Source organism: Tamandua tetradactyla, chromosome 22 (genome assembly GCF_023851605.1).
Source record: "Tamandua tetradactyla isolate mTamTet1 chromosome 22, mTamTet1.pri, whole genome shotgun sequence".
NCBI classification, from domain to species: Eukaryota; Metazoa; Chordata; class Mammalia; order Pilosa; family Myrmecophagidae; genus Tamandua; species Tamandua tetradactyla.
The window spans coordinates 33377164-33401736 of NC_135348.1; the positions used below are offsets into that span (position 1 = coordinate 33377164).

General features: G+C 34.6%; 1 long non-coding RNA gene across 1 annotated transcript; it reads left to right on the plus strand.

The window, feature by feature from the left end:
* LOC143666098 (uncharacterized) lies at positions 1-24309 on the plus strand. The gene is made up of 3 exons (XR_013167390.1): positions 1-129; positions 12038-12101; positions 24213-24309. It is a non-coding gene; the product is annotated as an uncharacterized LOC143666098 (long non-coding RNA).
* The last annotated feature ends 264 nt before the right edge of the window (positions 24310-24573 follow it).

Genomic DNA, 24573 nt, shown 5'->3' on the forward strand with positions numbered 1-24573 from the left:
TTAGTTAGTCTCTGTTGAAGCCCATTGCAGCTTCTCTTCTTCTAGAGTCTGTTCACTTATTAGCTCTCAGGAAACAGGAAAATAGAAGACAAAGATATTTCCAGAAACATTGTTCTAGACTTCTATAAGGTAGGTCTAGACATCTCCCAGGGAAAAAAAATCTTGGGTTTGCCCATCAGCACATCTGGGGGACTCCTGTTTACTTTATTCCCTATATTCCAAAGAGATTAGGCCTGTGAAGAGGAAAGACCCTTTGAGAGTGTTGTCATGAAATTCTTCTAGACAAACCTGGGAACCCCCTAGAAGCATAAGTTTAGTCATCTCTCAGGAAAGGTATTGTATGGGGTTTGAGTCATCAACTCCTCAAGAGCATTGTCCTAGAATTTTTCTGGGAAAGACCTAGGAAACTATATACTCCCAGAAATGTAGATCCAGGCATTGCTCAGGAAAAGTGTCCTGGGAAAGCCTGGTCACCTTAATCCCCAGGTTTCCCAAGATATTGGGTCAGCATAAAGGATGTAAGCACCTCTATTTCTTTTCCCATGGAAAATAGAAATGTCAGTAGTATCCCCCTAAAGAACTAGGATTATTTCTCCACGGAAAGCCACATGGCCACGATTTAAGCTCAAGGATGGAAAACATAGCCCTCCAATGGGACTCTTAATTACGATCTCCTACAGACAGGGAAAGTATTCAGAAATTGCCTGTGCTCAAATGTTTATGGCTTTTTCAAGACAAAGATCTGAGAGGATTTGTTGCCTGTGTTATGCCCATGTCTCAGTTTACATTAGGGAGAAAATCTTCTTGACAATCTGCTTTTAAAACTTGTTTGTTAAGAGACGTGAAAATGTACTACCAAACAAGTTCATTATAATAAGCTAAGGGAGATCACTCAGAAGAAAGAAGAAAACCTGGCCCTATTCCAGGAGAGATTAATAGAAGCCCTAAAAAGATATACTGATATAAGCCTGGATTTCTGAGAAGGTTACAGTTTTCTGGGCACTCATTTCATCAGCCAGACTGCCCCTGATGTTCACAGAGGGCTGCAAAAGCTCTCAATGGACCTGCAAACTCCCACTGATGATTTAGAAGCTGCCTTTGACAATCAAGACAAGTCTGAGGAGGAGGAGAGGGCGAGGAGGTAAGCAAAAGTCCAGAGAACAGAGTCAGTTATAGCAATCACTGTTAAAAGAATTCTATACTTTCTAGATCACCTAAATCATGCCTCCAAGCCTCAAGAGCCTTGCTTCAACTGTGGATCAGAGGGCCACTGGTGGTCAGAGTACCAGAAATCTTGAGACAATCCTTGATCTCAAGACCTACTAGGTCCTTACCACAGGTACCACCAACATGGGCTTTGGGACTGCATGTCTCCTGAAGGTGGGGGGATGCAGTGACACAGGACAACCTCTCAAGCCCTGTTTATGACAAACGAAGAAGACTGAGGGTGATTGTGCTGCTTATGGCTCTGCTGACTTCTCACCTGACCATCAACCTAAAAGAGCCTGAGGTGAAACTCAACATGGCAGATTAGACTATGAATTTCTTTTAGTTGACACCGAGACCACTTTGTCCTGAATTGCAACTCTGGACATACCACCACTCAGACTTGCCCAGTTATGAGTGTTAATAGTAAAATCCAAAACTAGAAACTTCACTATCCCTTTGCTTTGTAGGCTTGAGGGCATTCTGGGGTCGCATAAATTTCTCATTGTCCCTGAACGCCCCACCCCCCCTTCTATGGAACTATCTCCTTCATTCCCTGGGGCCACCTTAAGACTAGTAGAATGCGCTATTCTTTACTCCCACCTTGTTTGTCCTGAGACCCCTACTAAATGGAGGCTTCTCAGCATCCACAAATAGATCATTAAGAAATAAACCCATCAGTATGCTATGAAGCCATCTGGAGCCAACCCTCTGGGTAACTCCTGTCTACCCTCAAGTTCTCAGTCCTAGATCTTACTGATGTATTTTTTGTATCCCTCTTCAGCCTGACTCTTGAAGCCCATTTGCTTTTGAATGGCAGAGACTTAATGTTAATATTCCTGCTCAGCTCACTTAGATATTGCTGCTCCAAGTATTTCAAAATAGTTCCCATATCTCTACTAATGCCTTAGCAGCAGACTTTACTGACCTTTAACTACCTCAAAGCACAGTCTTGCAATATATTAATTTTGTGAATTAAAATATTCTTAGTTTGAAAGTGAATCTTGTTTGTAGTCATTGCTGACTACAAGCTCTAGATATATACTGAAAGTTGTGGAAGGTTTAAGAAAGAGAATTTTGCTAAAATAAACGTAGATTATTGGTCTGCTCTTAATGAAAGTTTCTTAACCATCTGGTTCTCTGTCCAGAAAACAAAGATTTTACATCATATCATAATAACCTCCTTGTTGATGTTTATGTTGACCTTCTCATCCTTTATTTCAAAAGACAAATCTCTTTCCTACAGGAAAACTCTTACAAAAGATTTGGTCTTTCACCTTGTAAAAGTGGAGTGTTGAAATTAACATATTACAGAGGAAGTGTTTAAGAAGTATTATGATTTCTATGCCTCTGTTAAGCTAAATATGTATAAGCGAAATATTATTAATATATTTAGAGATTATATAAAATTCTTAAAATTTAACAGTTTTATCACTATCCAAGTTATATTCTAATACTGATCTGTATGATGCTGTGTTATGTCACGGTTTTAGTTATTCTTAGAAAAAAGTTACAGATCATAAAAACAACCTAATTCAACTTTTTTTGATACATAACTCCAAATGAAGAATAAAATATTAACCAGAAAATAAAAATATATCAACAAGGATGTTGTTCTGATATGATACAAAATCTTTGTTTTCTGTACAGAGTACCCAAAGCAAATTTCTTTAGGATACTATAGAAAAATGCAGAACTATTCAACTTCCCCACTCTCAAGCAGTAGGAACTCTCAATTTAATAAATTAAGCCCTTGATCTTGATGTTTGTCCTTACAAAGTTATCTCTGCAATGGCAAAGCTAAGCCACTTACAAGTAATTTCTAAGAGTCACCCCCAGAAAGCCTCTTTTGTTGCTCAAATGTTGTCTCTCTCTCTCTCTTTCTAAAACCAAACCCCACAAATAAACCCACTACCTTCCTCTCTACATGGGACATGACTTCAACGGATGTAAGTCTCCCTCGCAATGTAAGATATGATTCCCAAAGATAAGCCTACCTTTTGTATCATAGAAGTAGTTGACCAAAAAGGGAAAACAAAATTTTAGGGGCTAGGAAATTTCAAATATAGTTGAGAAGTCATTCTAGAAGTTTTTCTTATGCAAATTTCAGCCAGATACTGCAAACTGCCACAGCATGCCAAGCCCCGACCATATTCCTAAAATCTCTAAATAATACCCTGATTTCCATCTTGCTCCTTCTTTTGTTCATCCTTGTGTGCAATTTCTCTTCCAGATTAGAAGCTGTTCACAACAAACTTCCCCTTGGCATATCCTATGCTCCTATTCTCCATGCAAAGCAGAGACTTTTATGCAATCAAAAAGTAGGGACTGTGACCCATTGACAGCTTGAAACAGCTACCATTGATCCAAATCCTTTTACAATTAAGGGAGCTAGAAACCTATGAGGGGGAAAATTGAGGCAGTGTTAGAATTAGGGTGAGAGTTGGCTTAAAACCAAAGGGCAAATTCCAAGAAAGGATCAGTCTGCAAGGAGAAGGATATCTCTGAGAAGAACAGCACCTGGGGGCCATTGGATTCCACCTGTGTGAGTCATCCCTATTCAAGCATCAACAAAGAAAGGAAAAGGGAAGGATAGTAAAATAGTTAGTAAAAATTGCAAAAGGAGCAAAAACCTGTAAAAGCAGATTGTCCCAAAGTGCAGGAGCTTCTCCCCTTTCATCCCTCTTTTCTTGCAAGACTGTCAGCATGTCTTATAACATGCATACCTAGTAAATTTGCTGCCTTATTACTCTTAAAAAAAAAAAAAAAGAAGCAAATCCCAGGACAAATAATGCCCCACTTGAAGAAATCAAACAAGTATTTATGAGCAAGTAAAGAGAAAACGTTTACTGAAATATTTTCTAGAAACTTGATAAAATTTCAGTTCTCTGTCTTATTAGGTCCTTTGTGAACTTATTTGAAAGATCCACGCAAGGCAGAAAATAATATTTTAGAGACAAGTTTCTATTATGTGTAAGATTCCCATCAGAGAACTAAAAATCCTTCAAAAACAATTTCTACATCCATTCTTCTTTACAGAGCAAGCTTCTGGCTTTCTCAGATTATTTACCTCTCCACCTTGAGAGAATAGTGATTACCCAAAAATATTTTAGTTGATCCAAATCTACTGAATATCTTCAATTTAAAATAGAGAAGTCACTTCTAATATTCATTATGTTATTTGACAAGTTTATGCATTCATTAATAAAAGAATAATAAAAATACATTGTTTACATTCCCTCAGTTAATGAGCAAATCCTAAATAATTAACTCGGTTGTAGAGAACAGAAACAACTTAGTAGTCATGTTTGAATTATGGACTTTCTGGTATAATAAGAACTGACCACACCTTGTTTGTGTTTTTCTAATTAAAGCAATTGTTTGTCCCTGGATTTTAAGCTTAAATTATGTGGTTCAGGCCTATTAATACACGTTTTATGTGTCAATGTTGAAATGTTGAATTTTTTTTCAAATAGCTTACAGACATTACAAAATGTTCGATTTGCTCTTGGAGATACTGGCTCAATCCCCAAGATCTGAAAGGGGATGTATCCACTCTCAGCTTCCCATATGTTGTTATTCTTGGTAGTGTTTTTCATGTGTGATGTGTCGATAATCACTACTGTATTAGGAAAAATCATTTTCAAGTGTGAATTCTCATTTTTAGTTTATTTCAGAGGGAATTATAAGGGCAAATCTCTCTTCCTTCAGTATTCTTCAACCAAATATCCATAGTCTTTCTTGAAAGTTTTCTTTCCCTTGTTCCTTCTCTGTGATTCTCTTCCTCTGCCTATTTTGGCTTAATCATTTTTAGTTTGATATTATTATAGAAAGTTATAGAAAGTCTGAATAATATCCAACCTAAGGATATGTATTCATTCAGTTGCCATGTCTCTTTATGTCCCCTTAATAGAGAATGATTCCTCAATTTTTCTTTGTCTTTCATTACTGGCATTTCTGATGAGTTTGTTGCTATTGGTTTGTAGAATGCCCCTCAATTTATATGTGCTTGGTGTTTCCTTATGATTAAAAGCAGGTTATATATGTTGGCAGGAATACTGGAGGATATATTTTATAACCTCTTCAGATAAGATTATCAGAAGACACATGATGTGTATTTATCCTATTACAAGTGACGTTAACTCTCATCTCTTGTGAGTCCAGAGACCTGGGGATATTTGCTAGACTCCTTTTCTGCACTCACCTGTACCCCTTCCATACCAAATAATTCACAATGATGTGTCATTTCCATTCTCCTCTTCCTAATCATCTCTTCAACTATCTCAGATAAAACCTTGTAACTTTTATAGTATATTACTGAAACAATTCTCTGCACCATGTCAAGCACTGCTTTTCTTAGCTGCTGTTGTCATATTTCTACAATATTAGATCCTTGATAGCAAGGGCCTTGCCTCTTTTATTTATTACAGCGCTAGAACAGTCTTTGGGACACAGCAAGTTTTCCATTAGTATTGGTTGAATGAATAAATAAAATGCTAGTTTTAAAATATAATTCTTAACTTAAAATAACACCATTGTTTCTCATAGATTTACATATACTCTTTACACTTCTTGGAAGAGTAAACAGAACACAAATCATATTTCAATTTTATCACCCAACATCTTTTAACATGCTCTCTAGCTCCAGTGATACAAAATTATTGTTTTTCACTTAATCCATCAACCTATTCTATGAAAACACACTTTCATACATGCTGTTACTCAGTCCCTTTCACTTTTTTATTTGAACCAGATAAACTTACATTTCAAAATTCAGTTCAATTCTTGCTTGATCACCATGTAGTTCTTGCTTTATCTGTGACCTAGTGACATCCATTCATCAAGTGACGTACATCTATCAAAATACTCAGTACACTGAGCTGTAATTATTGCCTTATTTTTCTTTCTTCTTTGGGGTAAGGACATTCATTTTATTTCTATTTTCAGTTTCTGAGTACCTTTTAAAAGAAGAGAGTCAATATATATTTGATGAATTTGTGTATTCCATAGTCAAATAAACTTTCCCCAACATTAAATTTCTTTGCTACCGCAGTTCTCCTCATTCTTCAGAGCTCAGGTGTCATCTCCTCCAGCAGAAGTGGTCTATTTTCCTTCTTGAAATTCAACAATTCCTCTTCTCTTCATCATTAAATGTTTATCATTATTTAAACATTTCAATCAATCTTATTTGATGCATAAAGAGTATGTTTTCTTCTATCCCCACAAATAATATAAACCCAATGACAATAAGATCTACAACTTAGTTCTCACTGGCTATGCTATTATAATTATATTAACAATAATACCTTAAGGGAAAAGCAACAATCCAGCAATCCACTGATCAATTTCCAGAGCTGTTTTAAAGATATAGACCATTGAAACCAGTTGAGTAAACCATTTCGGGGAAAGATTTTTATAGAAAATGAAGAGAAAACATTCTATTGTGTAAGAAAGTATAGAGTTGGCTGCTTTGTAAAAATCCTATGTAGGCATAGCCTGATTGTCCATGGTATTTATGATTAGATAAAAAAAGACACACTTCATATTCATTTTATACATACTTTTGTTTTCTGTGAATTATTTATACATGTATTGTGAAAGATTATCATTATCTCTTGATTCACACTTTATAAGCTGTATATAGGAAAGTAAACTGTGACTCATGAAGTTGTTACTTTCTTAAATTCCATTATATCTTCAATTATCAGAGAAATGTGCAATTGTATAATAATGAAAATACGGACAGAGGGGAAAAGAAGTAATGATTTTGGATCTTATCTAGATGATTAAATATGTGGAACAAGGGTTAAGGAAACTTTCCCTAATGCAGAAGCTAAAACTGTGCTGTAAATCTGAGGCACACAGGAAAATATTCACTGGTATGCCAGTTAACCAAAGGTGCTTTAAATGTATGACATGTTGTTCTAGTTTGCTAGCTGCCAGAATGCGATATAGTAGAAACAAAATGACTTTTTAAAAGGGGGATTTAATAAGTTGCAAGTTAACAGTTTTTGGGCTGTGGAAATGTCTCAATTAAAGTAAGTCTATAGAAATATCCAATCTAAGGCATCCAGGGAACGATACCTTAATTCAAGAAGGCTGATGAAGTTCAAGGTTTCTCTCTGAAGTGGAAAGGCACATAGCACATGGTCAGGGTTTCACTCTCAGCTGGAAAGGCACATGACAAAAATGGCTTCATCTGGTAACTTCCTCTCCAGTTCCCCAGGAGGCATTTTTCTTCTTCATCTCCAAAAGTTGCTGGCTGGTGGACGCTCTATTTCATGGTTCTATGGCATTCTGAAGCTTTCTCCAAAATATTTCTTCTTTTATAGGATTCCGGTAACTTAATCAAGACCCATGTAGAATGGGTGGAGACACATCTCTACCTAATCAAATTTAATACCCACCCTTGATTGAGTCACGTCTTTAGTGGAGATAATCTAATTAAAGTTTCCAGCATACAGTACTGAATAGGGATTAGAAGAAATGGCTGTCTTTACAAAATGGGATTACGATTAAAGCATAGCTTTTCTAGGGTAATACATCCTTCCAAACCAGCACACATATCAAAAACATTTAATGGACAAATGACAGAACGCAACTTATTTAATCCAAGTTTAGTTTAGGAGACATGAAGTGAATAAAGCATAAAGTATACATGAATCTTAGATTTCCATCATTTATGTGATTTTGTAATTTAGGAAATTAATCAAACTTCAAATGCCCATGTTTTTCATAATTCAAGGATGAGTCCTGGCAAGGGGTAAGAATGAAAGCAGGTCTTCTCCTTGTGGATCCCAAGTTAGAACATGGCCAGCTCACTTACAGCAGTGTTCATGGAACAAGCATCGGGATAGCAAGTTTCAATAATGTTAAATAATTGCCTCATATGGATATGTCTCAAGTATAGTGGGCAGAAAAAGGGAGTGTTAGTAAATCTAGTGTTGAAGAACAAAATGACAGTCATTGTTGGGTCTTGAATCTTTGATGATTCCAAATACAATGCTGATTTTATTCTTTGCAGTCACCACAAAAGTTATTTTCAGACATTTACAAAATATCAATTGTTGAGTGAATTATAGTCTTCACAGTAGCATGCTCTTCTCATGATCTCCCTACAAGTTTAAGAATATATCCATATTATCCCAGTTTTAAAACACTGGCATCATCTATTAAAATAAATGATGCTTCATTATAACTCACTTCAATTCTTAATGTTATTCTACAGGCACACGGCTTGAAATTTCCATTCATTTATATGTAGTGGATTTTGTATGCAATCTTCATTCTCATCATTTCTATTGCAGTTCAAACTTTCATTGTTGTTTCCCTAAACAGTAGCAATAATATTATAAATTTTTATCCTGTATCTAAACTCACACATTCTAAATGTTTTACTTTGATCAAACTTTCTATAGCACTGTTATCATATCCTTGCTAAAGTAAGTTTAGGGACTTAACTTTGTGTATTTAAGAAAATACCATGTATTTTTAAATAAAGCACTTGAAAATTAATTTTCCTGCTAGTTTTCATCTCTTATTTGGATAAAAATAGCTGTGTATATCGTTTGGCTTCTTAAAAATGTCAGATTGGATTTAGAACAATAAAATAAAAGAAAAAAGAAGTGAAAGAATTTTATAAAAGAAGAAAGAAAGAAAGGAGGAAAAAGGAAGAAAGGAAAAAGAAAGGAAGAGACAGAAAGGAAGGAAAGAAGGAAGAAAGGAAGGAAGGAAGGAAGGAAGGAAGAAAGGAAGGAAGGAAGAAAGCAAAAAAGCAAGCAAGAAAGCAAAAAAAGAAAAAGAAAGAAAGAAAGAAAGAAAGAAAGAAAGAAAGAAAGAAAGAAAGAAAGAAAGAAAGAAAGAAAGAAAGGAAGAAAGAAAGAAAGAAAGAAAAGGAAAGATAGGAAGAAAGAATTTAAAGAGAATTGGAGAATTCAGGTTGATCTATATTATTTCTTTAATCCTCTTTTCAGGTTCTTAGCCTCATACCTGTTGGGGTATAAAGATCACAATGAAGCAAGAGGTGGGATTCTTCCACTATTCAATCATTTCTTTCAGACCCCATACACATGTTAATATATACATATACATATATACACAATTCAAGCAGGCTTATAATTCTCACCTCTTCCCTGCCCAACCAGGCAAAACTATATTTAAGAAGAAAATATATTGCCAATTAATTTATACACATTTAGGTAATAGAATAATTTTGTAACAATCAAGGCACACAGAACATGAAGTGGTCTATGTTGGAAGTAGTTCAAAGCCATGGTCTTTTATATTCAAAATTACTGTTTTATACAGGTTTGAAGAGATCAGAAATATCTCTGTAGAAATCCTAACGGAAGCTATAGTCTAATTCATAAGCCAATAAAAACTCCCTTTGAGTAATGTAGAGCTTGAGCCACTATATGTATATGGTATTTTCTGAAACTAGTTTATGAAAATGCATACCTTGGTTAAAAATGTATAAACTTCTCGGATGAGGTGACAACCATTCCAAAATCTTAGTCATATCAGCCAAATTTAATTATTGTACTGTTAAATTTAAAGCATCTCTTCATGAATATTAGACTTGAATCACATTTCTAAAAATATATTTTTCAGTTTTGATGTATTATTCCTCCCATAACTAAAATTTAAAAAGTCTGGACTATTTAGGAAATTTAACATATGATAAAGCTGTAATCTAATGACCAGTAAAGTTCAGGGAATGTTCTGACTATATCTCTTTACTACCAGGAAATAATAAAGTATAAGGCTAATTTCCATTACAGTTAATTTTGAATATGAGTAAACTGTTAATATAATAATACATTGTAGCACAATAATATATGAACGAGACATGGGGCTGAGCTTATATCTTTACGCAGAAGGGCAAGTTTCTCATTAACCCAAAAGTTTAAAATGCTTTTTATTTTCAGAGATTGTGACTAAAGATGATATTGAAAATTTCAAATTCAACAAGCAATTTGAGGAATAAAATATGACCAATTTAATAATTAGTCAAGCAAAGCAAAATTCTGGTTGAAGTGCCATGTAGAATCCTAAACGTATATTCAGACTATACCATTCAGTTTCAGATGTACATGAAGTAACTATACTGATTGATAATACATTAAGTTCTTTATATATATACATTCTTTTTGTTTGTTTGTTTGCATGGGCAGGCACTGGGAATCAAAGCCAGACTTGGGCATGGCAAGTGAGAATTCTGCCCCTGAGCCACCGTCACACCACCCTCGAAATATATTTTATTGAAGTGAGAAATAGTTTTTTTCTTAAAAATAAACCTTCATGATTTTCATATTGTCATTCTTATACTTTTACCTCTCCAATTTAATTTATTATGAAACTATAGAATTCATTAGTTGAAGGAAATTGATTCCATAATCACCTTTAATATATTGACAGAGACACTTCCTAACATCACTCTGTCACTACATTTGTGTTTAGTGCCTCAGGAGTATTCTGAGAGGAAGTTAAAGCAAAAGGGTCTAGAGAATTATAAGCGACATCCTTGAGCATAAACAACTTAGATTTTACAGTCCACACTTCATAGACATGAAATCCACATCTCATCACAAATTTTCAGCATTTATGAAACTGTAGTGGTTAACTTGCTTATATAATAAAATTCATAAAATAAAATTCATAAAAAAGGCCCTTTATGACTAATTTCAGCTATTTTTTCCAGCCTAATCTTCTGCTCTACTCTCCCGTTAATGAACAGAAAAAACAAGACTGACACATGTGAAACCACTGGGAAAAACACGTGACAATATAAAATATATATACCTCATGCATTGTGAGGTAGTCTTCAATTGCTAAAAGACAATCAATAGACTAGAATTTCAGAAGTTTCTTGGGAGAAAACTTAAATAACATTTAAACGGTTGAATAGGAATAAATTGTCGTATGAGGTGAATACCATTTCTGTCAGAACACCTTAAAGTAGGGAAGATTATGGCATGGACATTGAACAATCTTAAGATGAGTCTTAATAAAGTTGCAGGTATACTTAAAATAATTGGCATTAAGTTTTGATGGTTAGGAGGGGACCAGATTATGGAGGATCATGAAATTAAGTTAGAAGAGTCCTGATCGATTTCAAAAGTAGGAATATGAACACGAAATCTTGCATAGTTCTCTTCTCAAATCTGATTGTATCATGTATGATTTTGCACATTCATTCATTCATACAAAATTATGCATTAAACTTCTGAACTTCTGGGCCATGGTGGCTCAGCAGTCAGGAATGCTTGTCTGCAATGCCAGAGGACCCAGGTTAGATTCCCAGTGCCTGCCCATAGGAAAAAAAACAAAAACAAAAAAAACTTCCGAACTTCTGTGTTAAGTGCTTGGCCACATTTTGGAAAAATTAAATTCATAGGACACAAAAATAAATATCTTGAGGGAAAGTGGTAACTTTCATTTCTTCAGCAAATTTTTATTGAGCAACCTTCATGTGCGAGGAACTCTTCTTAGCCATGTGTGTGGTATAAGGTAATGAGGATGCTAGAGGATTGTTGCAAATAGAAGATTGCTTGCTTTACTTAAATACTCAAAATTCATTTATTTCTTTTAATCGAGAAAGTAAAATAAGACAATTCTAGAACCTGCTCCCTTTGACCCATCCTGACTCATATGTGAAAATGGTATTTGAGCTGAAGATTCATCACCAGACTAACCTGAGTTTTCTGAAGTTTCTGAGGAGACCACAGGTCTAATAAAGGAAAAACAGAAAACATTCCTGAAGTTTCTGAGGAAATCACAGATCTTATAGAGAAAAAAAAAAAATCATTATTTGGCTGTTTTTCTTCCACAGAACTTTCAGGACTAGAGGCATCAATATTGGCTTTTGGAAACACAGCATGGAGAAAAGTTTTGAGGTATAGGCAAACAACTAATCCCTTTGCTACTTTATTATTCTCCAAAAATCTTACTGGCAGTTGCTAAGAAAAAACGCAAATTTAATTTACACCTCTTTGAAATATCTTTAGTGTTAACAAGTCAACTCTTCAAACAATTGCTGGGCTACTGCCTTAGTTATGGACACTTTGAATCTTTGACAAATGATCAGAAGATTCTCAGATACTTTTAATTTCTGTAGAAAATAGGAAGGCAATAGGATGACAGGAGGAGAATAAGAAGGAAAAAAGGCTGTGATATGTTTATCTCTTTGAGTGTTTTTTAAAAATCCAATATGTCATCAGTTAAACATAGCCATTTATAAGGAAATATCAATTAATATAAGAAAATATCAGTTATGTTAAACACCTAAAGATTTGATTTCACAAAAAAATAAGGCAAAAATCATTATATTTTGTTTCATTACCGAGAGATGATAACAGCTCTGTGAACAAAATCTGTGGGTGTGTGTATATGTTAGTGAGCTTTGAAAAACATAAATATATAAAAATCCTGATTAAAATGTGGCTGTTTATATAAACATCATTGTTTAATAAGCTTATGTGTGAATTTGTATATAAAAATATACAGAGAGAGAGAGGGATATCAGTATTTTATCTAAATATATCATAGGCTTGTCCTAAATATGTCTGAAGAACTAGGTTCCATTACCATAAAAATATAGAAAATTAAAACTGGTATATTAAACTGGAATATGCTAATATGGTTACTGATCAAGGAATATTAATAAAAGCTTAAGGGACAAAAGAATTAAGAGTCAGAAAATATTTTAATAAATACCTTTTCTACTTTTGTCTCCTCATTTAAATAAATTGAGTGACATATTGCTAGTCTATAGCTGATATGGCAGTAAAACCAATCATTCTAATATTTTATTGCCAAAGAACCCATTAATTTCTATCACACTTGCAAGGCTTCTTATTTCTGAGTTTATTACTTCAGATCAGTTATGTGACTTGCTCTTGGTCTGATTGATTGGTTAGTTGTAATGGTGCAATGAATCTAACCCAATTGTCCCTAATTTCAACTTAAGGCTCTTTCCACCATATATGCTAACTGATTATCTAAGTATATACTTTCTCCATGCTATAGGCATGGTTCTTATACAACTAACATGTTTCTCTTCACACTGATCACAAATTACAGATTAATTCCCCAATGGAGAAATTAAGAAATCAGGTTGTGGTAGCTGCATATGTGAATTGCCATCCATGACTGTACTGACTGTTATTTAAGTCAGCAGGAATTGCTTTCTTTAAAAAATACTATAATACTGTATAATACCAAAATCATAGCATGCCCTTTTTGCTAATGCTCAATGAACACACACAGGCATGTATACCTGTGTGAGTGTGTGTGTATACAGACACGCATAGACACTTTTATATATGCATAAATTAAATTTAGATAAGTTGTATATGCATGCACCCATACACAACAACTGTATGCAATGTTAAAGACTATAGATATGTACAGAAAACTCATGAGGACATTTTGCTTTCTTGTTCTAGAAGGAGATATTTGTGATATGTGGTTATAGGACAGAAATGAGAGACATTATGTACATATGTATATAATAAATCTAGTTTTAAAGTTAGTGTCTATGTACGAAGGTTTCTAGAGTCTTCTGCTTACAAAACAACAAAAGAGATAAACAGCCACCAAGGAGACACTGAATGTGTTCCTTTATCAAAACTTGTTCCCCTTTACCAAAGGGGAACCTAACTGAATTCATGCAGATTAAAACCCACCAGCCTAAGACATCAGAGACAGGAAGCTAAATTTCTTCAAGAAGAGTATTAGGTGTCATAGTGAAAGGGGGATCCCTACTTCCACCTCTTCTTTCCCAACTGTGAATTCAGTCTGTTGTGAGGATGACACCATGTATATGCTCTAGTGTAAAGCAGACACCACATCTTGTAGGTACATACCCTAAACTTTCAAATGAATCCTCTAATCAAGTGTCAGGCTGAGCCTTTAATTGGACATCTATCAATTAGTCAACCAGTTTCTTCTGGGTGATGGGACCCATCGTGAACATAGAAAATTATTTGTATAGAAGCCAATAGTCACAATTGTTTTGCCTTAAAATGGGTCCTGTTTGGATGTGAAGAGGCTGAATCTGAAAAGGAGCATCTTCTTAACATAATTTATAGAGTAAATTACTCGAGGAAGGAACTAGGGCAGGGAGGATGGGACAGGAAATCAAGCTAAGCAAAGATGTGGCCTCATATGTTATCTACCTTCAGCTTGGCCAATGGGAATTCTGGCGCATAAACTATCCCAGCCTTTGTTCCATCTTGAGGTATACAACAGGCTCCATATTTGCCTATCATGAGTACTGATCACAATTTTCCAATTAATGGGTTATCTGCGTTCTTAACAGTCAAGCCTAGTAGTGTTAGAGCTATGTGCACTGTCTCAGTGCACATAGCTACAGACTTGAGAATGTGTGAGATACCATGGTACCACGGATAAAGAATATACAAGACAAAAAAGAGCAACACTGACTGATACTTAAAGCAAATTCATATCTGAAATAGTTTTCTTTTCCTGTGAAGAAATAGTATTGCCCCTGTATGATGCAAAAGATCCAATGTATTTAATGTCACTGTGGAATTACCTTTGGGTGGGAATTTATGTGGTATACAAATATCTTCATATTATTAAAAGAGTACCGTTCATACACTTTTCTTCTAGATTTCCTTGCACACGTTTTAGAATATTATTCCTTCTAAATGTTTCCAATTTTGCCAGCCTGTCAGTCACTGCCCGTGGGTCAGTACAGGTTTACAGCTAGACCATCTTCCCTTTCATGACACATGGACAAACAATTTTACTGCCTGAGAGTCTCACAATTAAAAAGTGAATTTGTAGAGCAACAACTATATATTTATGGCTGATGCCAGCATACCATACAGATATATCCATGAGCAGGACCGTAATATTTATTAGAGACATTGATCTGTAGTTTCCTTTTCCTGTAGTGTCTTTGTCTGGTTTTGATATTAGGATGTCGGTTTCATAGAATGAGTTAGGAAGCTTTTCCTCTGCTTCAAGTTTTTTGAAGCATTTGAGCAAGACTGGTACTAATTCTTTTCTGAATGTTTGTAGAATTTATATGTGAGATCATCTGATCCTGAACTTTTCTTTTTTGGAGATTCTTTATGACTGATTCAATCTCTTTACTTGACTTGTTGAGGTCATCTATTTCTTCTTGAGTCGATGTTGACTGTTCATGTCTTTCTAGGAAGTTGTCCATTTCACATATATTGTCCGGTTTACTACCATAGAGTTGCTTATAGTATGCTCTCACTGTCTATTTCTGCAGGGTCAATGGTTATGTCTCCTCTTTCATTTCTGAGTTTATTTATTTGCATCCTCTCTTTTTTTTTTTTGTCAACCTACCCAAGGGTCCATTAAACCAGTTTTTATTGATTTTTTCAAAGAACCAACTTCTGGTTTTGTTGATTTTCTTTCTTTTTTTTTTTTTTTTTTTGTTTTCATGTTCTCGATTTCATTTATTTCTGCTCTCATCTTCATTATTTCTTTCTTTTTGTTTGCTTTGGGGTTAGTTTGCTGTTCTTCCTCTAGTTCTTCCAAGTGAACAGTTAATTCCTCTGTCTTGTTTTTTAACCATAGGCATTTAAGCAATAAATTTCCCTCTTAATATTGCCTTTGCTGCATCCCATAAATTTTGACATATTGTCAAAGTGTTCTATATTCTTTCAATCTTTTTACATTTATTGAGACTGTTTGTGACCCAGTATGTGGTGTATCTTTGAGAACAATCCATGAGCACTTGAAAAAAATGTGTATCCTGATGTTTTGGGGTGTGATGTTCTATAAATGTCTGTTAAGTTTTGTTCACTTACTGTATTATTCAGATTCTCAATTTTTTTTTACTGATCCTCTGTCTAGATGTTCTAGCCATTGATGAGGGAAAGGAAGTCTCCAACTATTATCATAGATGTGTCTATTTTTCCTTTCAGTGTTGTTTTCTGTTTGCCTCATTGTTATATCTTCCTTTTATTAATACATGCTGTCCTCCTTTGTCTCTTTTACTTTTTTTTACATATGAAATCTTATGCGTTGGATACTGGTATAGCTACTACTGCTCTTTTCAGACTTCTGTTTGACTGAAACTTCTTTTCCAAACTTTTCACTTTTGATCTATTTTTGTCCTTGATTCTAAAATGATTCTCCTGTAGACAGCATATAGATGGTCCTTTTTAAATCCACTTCTTATTGGGGTGTTTAACCCATTAACATTTAATGTTATTACTGCAAAGGCAGTACTTTCTTTTACAATTTCTCTTTTGGATTTTGCATGTCATATCTAATTTGTTTTTCTTTTAAGTTTGACTGATAGTCTTCATTTCTCCACTCTTCTCCAGGACTCTCTCTCTTCTACCTTTTCCAATCTGCTGTAGTGCTGCTTTTAATACTTATTGCAGAGCCAGTCTCTTGGTCACAAATTTCCTCAGTGACAGTTTGCTGAAAATATTTTGATCTCCCTCTTTTTTTCTTTATTTTTCTCCTGTGTGTGGGCAGGCTCCAGGAATTGAACCTGGGTCTCTGGCATGGAAGGCGAGAACTCTGCCACTGTGCCACCATGGCCCACCCCTCCCTCTTATTTTTGACAGACAGTTTTGCTGGATATAGAATTCTTGGTTGGCAATTGTTCTCTTTTAGAATCTTAAATATACCATACCACTGACTTCTCAGCCTCCATGGTTTCTGTTGAAAAATTCACACATAATCTTATTGGGCTTCCTTTGTGTGTGATGGATTGCTTTTCTCTTGCTGATTTCAAAATTCACTCTTTCTGTTTGGAATTTGACAATCTGATTAGTAAGTATCTTGGAGTATGTCTATTTGGATTTATTCTGTTTTGGTGTATGCTGCACTTCTTGGATCTGTAATTTTCCCTCTTGCAGAAGAGATGGGAAATTTTCAGTGACTATTTCTTCCACTGGAAATAATCCTCCTTTTCCCACCTCTTCTCCTTCTGGGACATCCACAATATGTATATTCATATGCTTCATGTGTTCACTCAATTCCCTGAGACCCTGCTCATATTTTTCCATTCTTTTCCCTGTATTTCCTTTCAGTTTTCAGATTTCAGATGTCCAGTCTTCTAGTTCACTAATCCTTTCTTTTGCCTCTTCAAATCTATTGCTGTAGATTTCCATTTTTAAAATCTCTTCTATTGTGCCTTTCATTCGCTGTGATTTGTTTTTTCAAACTTTCAATTTCCTCTTTCTGTTCACCCAATGTCTTCTTTATAACCTTCCTTGACTTGTTGATTTGATTTTTAATGAGCTTTTCCATGTCTGTTTGAACATCCTGAGTTAGTTGTTTCTACTGTATCTTATTTGAAGTGTTGGTTTGACCTTTGATAAGGCCATATCTTCAATTTTCCTAGTATGACTCGTTATTTTTGCTGGCATTTAGGCATTTGAATTCCTTAATTAGTTTATTCTGAAGGTTGTTTTCACTCTTTTACCTAGGATTTTCTTGCTGGTTGGCTTTGTTCTCTATTTATTCTTTGACATTCAGTTCAACTTATTCTAGGCCTCTAGCATCAGCTCTGTTTACCTGATCAGAATGCTTCAGCTCTTGTTTTTCTGTTTCTTTCCCTGCCTATATGGAGCCTTCTATTTTAGAAGAGGATCTCTTCTGATATTATAGATGCTAGTCAGATTTTCCTGACCAGAAAGACATGTCTTAGGAAGAAATTGTAGCCAGCATCAGTTTTCCCTGAGGGTGAGACCCAGCAGATTGTGAGACTTTCCTCTGAGGCCTCTATAGACTGTGCGCTTTTCCTGTCCTGCTTAGCATGCGGCACCTTTCTGTGCATGGCTTCCCACCAGCTTAAAGTGATGTGGTGCCTTTAACTTTAGCAGATTTTCCCTGCCAAGGGTGTGGTTGAGATAGAGGTGAGGTTGGAGGATGGCTTTAATTGCTTCAATTTTCCAGTTTCTGGGGCATGAATTCCTTGAAGGAGAGACTTCACCTGAGCTGGGCCTTATATTTCTCTAGGGGAAGATACACCCTTTTGAAAATTAACTCCTTTCACCTGACTAGTTACTTTATCTCCCAGACAAGTTAATTCCACCATTGCCTGAGGCAATGCTGGAGCCTGAGAGTACTTCCAGTTCTATTTATTGGGGTCTCCAGTTCTGTTTATTGGGGTCTTAAGAAGCAGAAAAACAAGCAAAAAGCCTTTTCAGACCTGAACTCCTACTCCTTGAGTTTGTCAATCAAGAACTTAAATTGGTACATGGCTGTATGTATCTCCAGGCTCTACATGCCCTCTTTTCTTTCAATCCAGCTCTTTTCCAATATTTTGTGCTGCCCAACTCAAAAAGCCTGAGTTGTTTTTTTTTTGTTGTTGTTGTTTGTTTGTTTTTTCCCATCAATCCCACCTCCTCTCTGCCGGGGCAAATACTCCTCGTACCTTTAGTGCTTATTCCAGGTTTTCTATACTGGGGACCTATTTTCAGTAGTCAGAATTTGTTAATTAATTCTGTAATTGGAGCTTGATTGAGCTAAGCTCTTGCTGCTAGTAGGTCTGTTTCCTTTCCCCTCTGGGGACCAGCCTGCCATGCCCTTGGGGGAGGGGTGCTGGCCTCCGCAGCTTGGAAGGACACACAGTTCTGTGTGGGGTCTCAGCCGTTCCACCTGCTCCAGACTGATGCATGCTGTGTGTTGCTGTTCAGTACCATCCTTGGCTATTTACTAGTTGCTCTGAGGATGACCACATCCCACACTTCACTAAACCACCATTTTGCCCCACCTCCAGAAAGATGACTTTTGAGTACTTCCTTTCATGTCAAGCTTCTGCTTTCAGCAATCTCTAAACCAGTGACTCTCAACAGTTTGTTCAGTCCCAGCATACCTAGGATGAGGCTTATGTAGTGACCTACTCCCCTGGGCATATCCGTTCCTGGTGCCTTTTTAATTTATTCATTTCTTTTAGAGTTCTCAATAACTCAAATCACTTAAAGAACAAAAACATGATATTTTCTGTGTAATTTGATATTGATCAGTATGAGATTTTTTTATTGTGATTGATTACATTTTCTATCTTTTAATTTTTTTCCTTTTCAAATTAAGGCACACTTTAAATATAAAATAATTGACCTATTTTATTGTACAGTTTTGCATGTTAGACAAAACATCAGAGTTGTGTAACTAACACTACTGTCAAGAAAAAGAACAGTTCCAAACTATTCTCCTGTGTTTTGATGGTTAAACAGTACCTGTAGCTCGTATCTGACAACAACAGTCTGTTTTTTGTTCTTATGGCATTTTTTGTTTATTTGCTTGTTTTTAGTAAGAGTATGTGAAATGCCAATCAGATAATATGATATGTAGCTTTTGTATTTGGTTTCTTTAATTAACATAGTAAATTTAAGATCCATCTATTTTTTAATTGTGTTAGTCCTGTATTTCTTTATATCACCTGGTAGTATTCCATTGCATGAATCTATCACAGTTTATCTGTTTCCTCATAAAGACCATTTGAATTGTTTCCAGTTTTTGTTGTTTACAAATAAGGTTTCTATAAGCATCTACGTAGAGGTTTTTTGCATGCACATACTATTTCAGTTCTTTTAACTAACACCTGGGAATGGATTTCTAGTTCATACAGTAAGTGTATGCTTGTTTTTTAAAGAATCTCCCAAATTGCTTTCCAAAGTGGTGGTATCATATAAAATTCCTTCTACTAGTATATGAGGGTTTCAGTTCCTCCACGTCATGATTACCATTTGCTGTGGCTGTGATTTCAATTTTAGCTATTCTAACAGGTTTGGTTGAAAATATTTTCTTCTAAATTGTTCTTTTTCTTTTCATTACTTTAATAGTGTCTTTTGGCCAGCAAGTTTTTTTTTAATTTTATGACGTCCATTTTATTATTATTATTTTTAATTTATGGACTTGTGCTTTTGCTGTCATAACTAAGAAGTTTTTGCTTAATCCAAGGTCACAGAAGTCTTCTCTGCATTCCTTATAAAAATTTTAGAAGAATGATAAACATTACATTTGTGCATACATTTCTTTAGTTACTTTTAATATATGCTATAAGGTAACACTGAAAGTATTTCAAATTATTACTAATACTCATCATAATTTTGTGATTAGAATGAAGACTATAATCTTTAATTTTCATCTTGTAATATACACTTCTATATATCTACATTAAATTTAAATATTCCTTCAACTAAATATCTTTCTTTGGGGGACACAATGGTGTATAGGGAATGAAAAAGTGACAAAGCTAAAAAAGAAAAAAGAAAAAGGAAAGTATCTGGAATCATGAAAGGAAATAGCAGCAAGATCTGGACTGATTTGCCCCAAAGAGGTTAGGTTTGGGCCAGCAAATCTTTATCTTTGGAAAAACATGTGAAGATTAAAGAGCTTTGACATGTGCACATATGCCTGTGTACGTGTGTGTGTTGCAGAACACTGTGTGGCAGGGACAAATTCATTCATTCTAGCATATTGAAAGGGCAGAAGCTATGACAATTGAGCAACATAACATGAGATTTTTATCCTTCAGAGCCTTGTAATTGATTTTTGTTTTGAGGGCTTAACTAAAAGCTATATGACTTCACTGAAGATATTCATGTAGAGGAGAGAAAGCATTGCATCATCATATTTTAATTTAAAAATGATTATCCTGGATGGAAAATGGAACATAGATTGGGGACACAAAAACGATTATGAGGAAATAGACTAGGAAGCTACTGAAGGCAGGAAATTCAAGTTTCTTAGATATTTATGAGGTGGACTAGAGAGAGATGCCAAGAAATTGTAATAAGTAAGAAAAACATAACAAGGAAGACTTTTGTTTTCTCATTTGCAAATTGTAATTAATTTGAGGATAGCTAATAATGTAATCAGTTTAGGAAAACTTTGTTTTTCAAAATATTGATTTTGTAGCATCTCCGTGATATCTTTAAATTAAGAAAAAATCTAGTAACAGTGCAAAGCATATATTTCATGTAAATTATCTAGAAATGAATAATCCTTTCCTTCTATTGCCACATTTGATATTAGTTAAAAAATAAAATTAGCTAGTTTCAAGCATCTTTATCTCACCAACAGCTAACTAAAACTAAATCAAGGGTTGCTAATATTATTTTCCAGAAGATGGCTGCCCATCTATTATTGAGATTAAAAAAGTATAGAAAGCTGTATTCATCTTAGGCATTTTGAATTACCAATCCAAAATACTAAAATAAGAATAATGATATTTTTAAAATTTATTCTATTAGAAAACCTAAACCATCTTGAAAGGGCATTCTGTCAGAGGTATATACTTTCCATCCATTTTTGGGAAGAATTTTGCCAAGTGTTACCAAGTAAAATTGTCTACTATGAAAAACAACTGAAATAAGGATTCAAACAAGTTGGATTATTCAAAGTTATATTTTAAACAAAAAACACAATGAAACTGACAGTCAGTTGATGGAAGTTTTAGAAGGTCACCACAGAGGAAACTTTCCACCAAATAAAAGACCTCCATGGTAGTTTCTTAATTGAATTCCATTTTTGCTAGTCTTTAAATTTAGATTCTTGTGGCTATTCAACCTGTCTAAAGAAATTCAATGCATACTTTTCATTTAAATTGCATATATACAAAATGATGCAATGAAATATTAGATTGTAATTGGTAACACTGAAATTATTTCAAGTCTGTCTTTTTGCTGATTGCAAAAATAATGCATCATTGGGGGTAAATTTGCAAATTTTCAGAGAAAAAAATTAAACACTGCAGTTTGGTACAGTTTCAAAAACCATAGACTATTCAGAGCTGCTTTCATGTAGGTTTACTATTTAACCAGACAAAATGCACTAAAATCAATTATTCAAAATTTGGGACAAAAGGAGATAGAGGGGCGGGCCGCGGTGGCTCAGCGGGCAAGAGTGCTTGCCTGCCGTGCCGGAGGACCCCGGTTCGATTCCCGGCCCCAGCCCATGTAAAAAAAAAACAAACAAACAAACAAACAAAATATAATAAAACAAGAAAATGTTTAAAAATGTTTCCCTTTCTTCCTCCCTTCCATCCTTCCTTCCTTCTCTGTCTTTCCTTCCCTTCCTCCCAAAAAAAAAAAAAAAAAAAAAAAAAGGAGATAGAGGTGGCTTTTGATACTTCTTATTTTTCCACTTCAGGAATATGGGCTAAAATTCAGTAGATTCAGCAGTTCATTCAGAGTGAGTCCACAGAGCAGAGATATCTCAGACCCTTAGATTCACCACCTTGAATTTCAATCTAGGCATGAAGCAGAACCAAAACAGGGATATTTAAAGAATATCATATTATGCATAATTATTTTTTGTTTTACTGTATTATCTGAAAAGCTAGGTGTTTCAGTGTGATGGGTGTGACTTCAGCTTCCCACACATGACAGGGTTCATTATTGATGGGCCTTCCACAGTGCACATGTGAAACATACATATATATATATGTAATACATAATGATACATGTCTTCGTGTATAATTAGTGTGTGTACTTTCTCCACAATGTTCTCCAATTATACTTTGCAACCCAGATATATATTATACAACATGGAACTAGAAAAAAAGGCTGCAAATACTTTGAAAACACTTATGGCCCATTAGTGCAAGCAGAAGGATTGGAAGACGCTGCCATATGTGTTTCATTGCAGGATGAGTTAAACCTAGACTAGGTATGTGTTTGTGAGTTCTGTGTGAGAGAGATGAACACCTAAAGAGATAAAGCCCTCCTTACTCAAAAAAAAATTCAAGAAAGTAATTTTCTTGAATTTAGCACTGAAATCGAGGTGATCATCTGTGTCAGGTTCAGACAAAGCATCAAAACAATTGTGATATGCCACTTAAATCTCTTATATAATTTAAAACAAAAATAATACTAAACCAAATAATTAGCATAAAATGACTAACAAATGGCTTCTTATGGTCTTTCGATTTCTATGAAAGTGTCAATACCAAATTCATTTTTTTTCTGCTTCTTATGCTTTGTTTATGATTGAATATAAGCCCTATTTAAATTCTTGGAAACTTTATGACTATACGTCATGGGCAGTCGTAGAAATACTTGGTGTTTGTGGTATTTTGGAGACATCCATTAATTTATGATATTGTTTTATCATATAACTTTTCCCCTCAGGAACCTTAGAGCGCTTAATATATTTTATCAACACTCATTTATTTTATCTTCTCCTTCACCAGAGTGGAGAGTAACTAATATATTTTGTATCACTGTAATTGTTCCTCATAATAAAATGTCTTTATTGAAAAATCAAGCATCATAAAATTGTTGGGCACATAAACAAGCTAAGTTTTCTAAGTATCTGAATGATGCATGCAAGACACAAAAGAATCAAAAGCTGAGAATTTTGGAAAAGTTGAGTAAGAAATATTAAAAATCAAGGAATCACATAAAAGGTACATCAGGAAGGGTAATTTTTGTGAACTCAACTGTGCTTTGGGGAATATAATTGTAACTACCTTGCTATATTTTAATAAGCAGGTTTTCACTGTAGCTGCCTTTTATGTTCCTAATAACTTTCAGAGTGTTTTCATACAAATGAAAGCAAATTTATGTGAAGAATTTTGTTCTGCTGTTTCTTTTTTTTCATTTTGTTTACTTACCTCTATTCAGATCCTTCAATTTGTTAAGAATAAAAATGTTTAAGTCCATAGCAGCTGTGTTATGAGACACATCACTTTATTTTCAGATAAAATTCAATTAGTTTACCCTACCTTCTGATAAACCACCTAATTAGATACAGAAATAGAATATGACTAAAAGAAAAAGAGCAAAAAAAGAGAAGCATGTTGACAAAATGGGACGTTTTATTTTCCTTCTTACATCTTTATACTCAAGTGGTCGTCATATTTATTTCTCTATTTCTCAAATCCATTTTTAATGATGTCTAGGCAAAGAGCATAACAATAAAAAAATAAAGAAAAAGCATTCAATTTCAGTATGATTTTATGTTAGGTGGATAATTACTCAGAGCCTCTGCCAGATTTGTTGTAAAATGTTGACGCTGTTTCTTCTTGGCTCTAGCACTCAGAAGCAGCCATCCCATGGTTTTGGAGCCATCTGTGCAAACAACCAACTTCTCCTTCCTGATTAATTTGCAGCCGCATTTGTGAGACTGAGGAATATGTTTTCACTTTTTGTTCTTGGAACTTGTCGGACAGTGTCACATTTATGACAGATAATAATAATTTACTTCTTAGGATTTTCTTTCTTATTTAAGCTTATACTTTCAGAAGAAGAATTTTAAAAAGAAGAATTTTATTTAGGTATCCATTTGAAAGGATAGCCATCTTTGTGGATAAGGTCAATTGATTTAATGTATTTTTTCAATGCATACATTATAGAAATTTGTGTTTACAACATGCAAGTGACTTCTCCTTCCAGG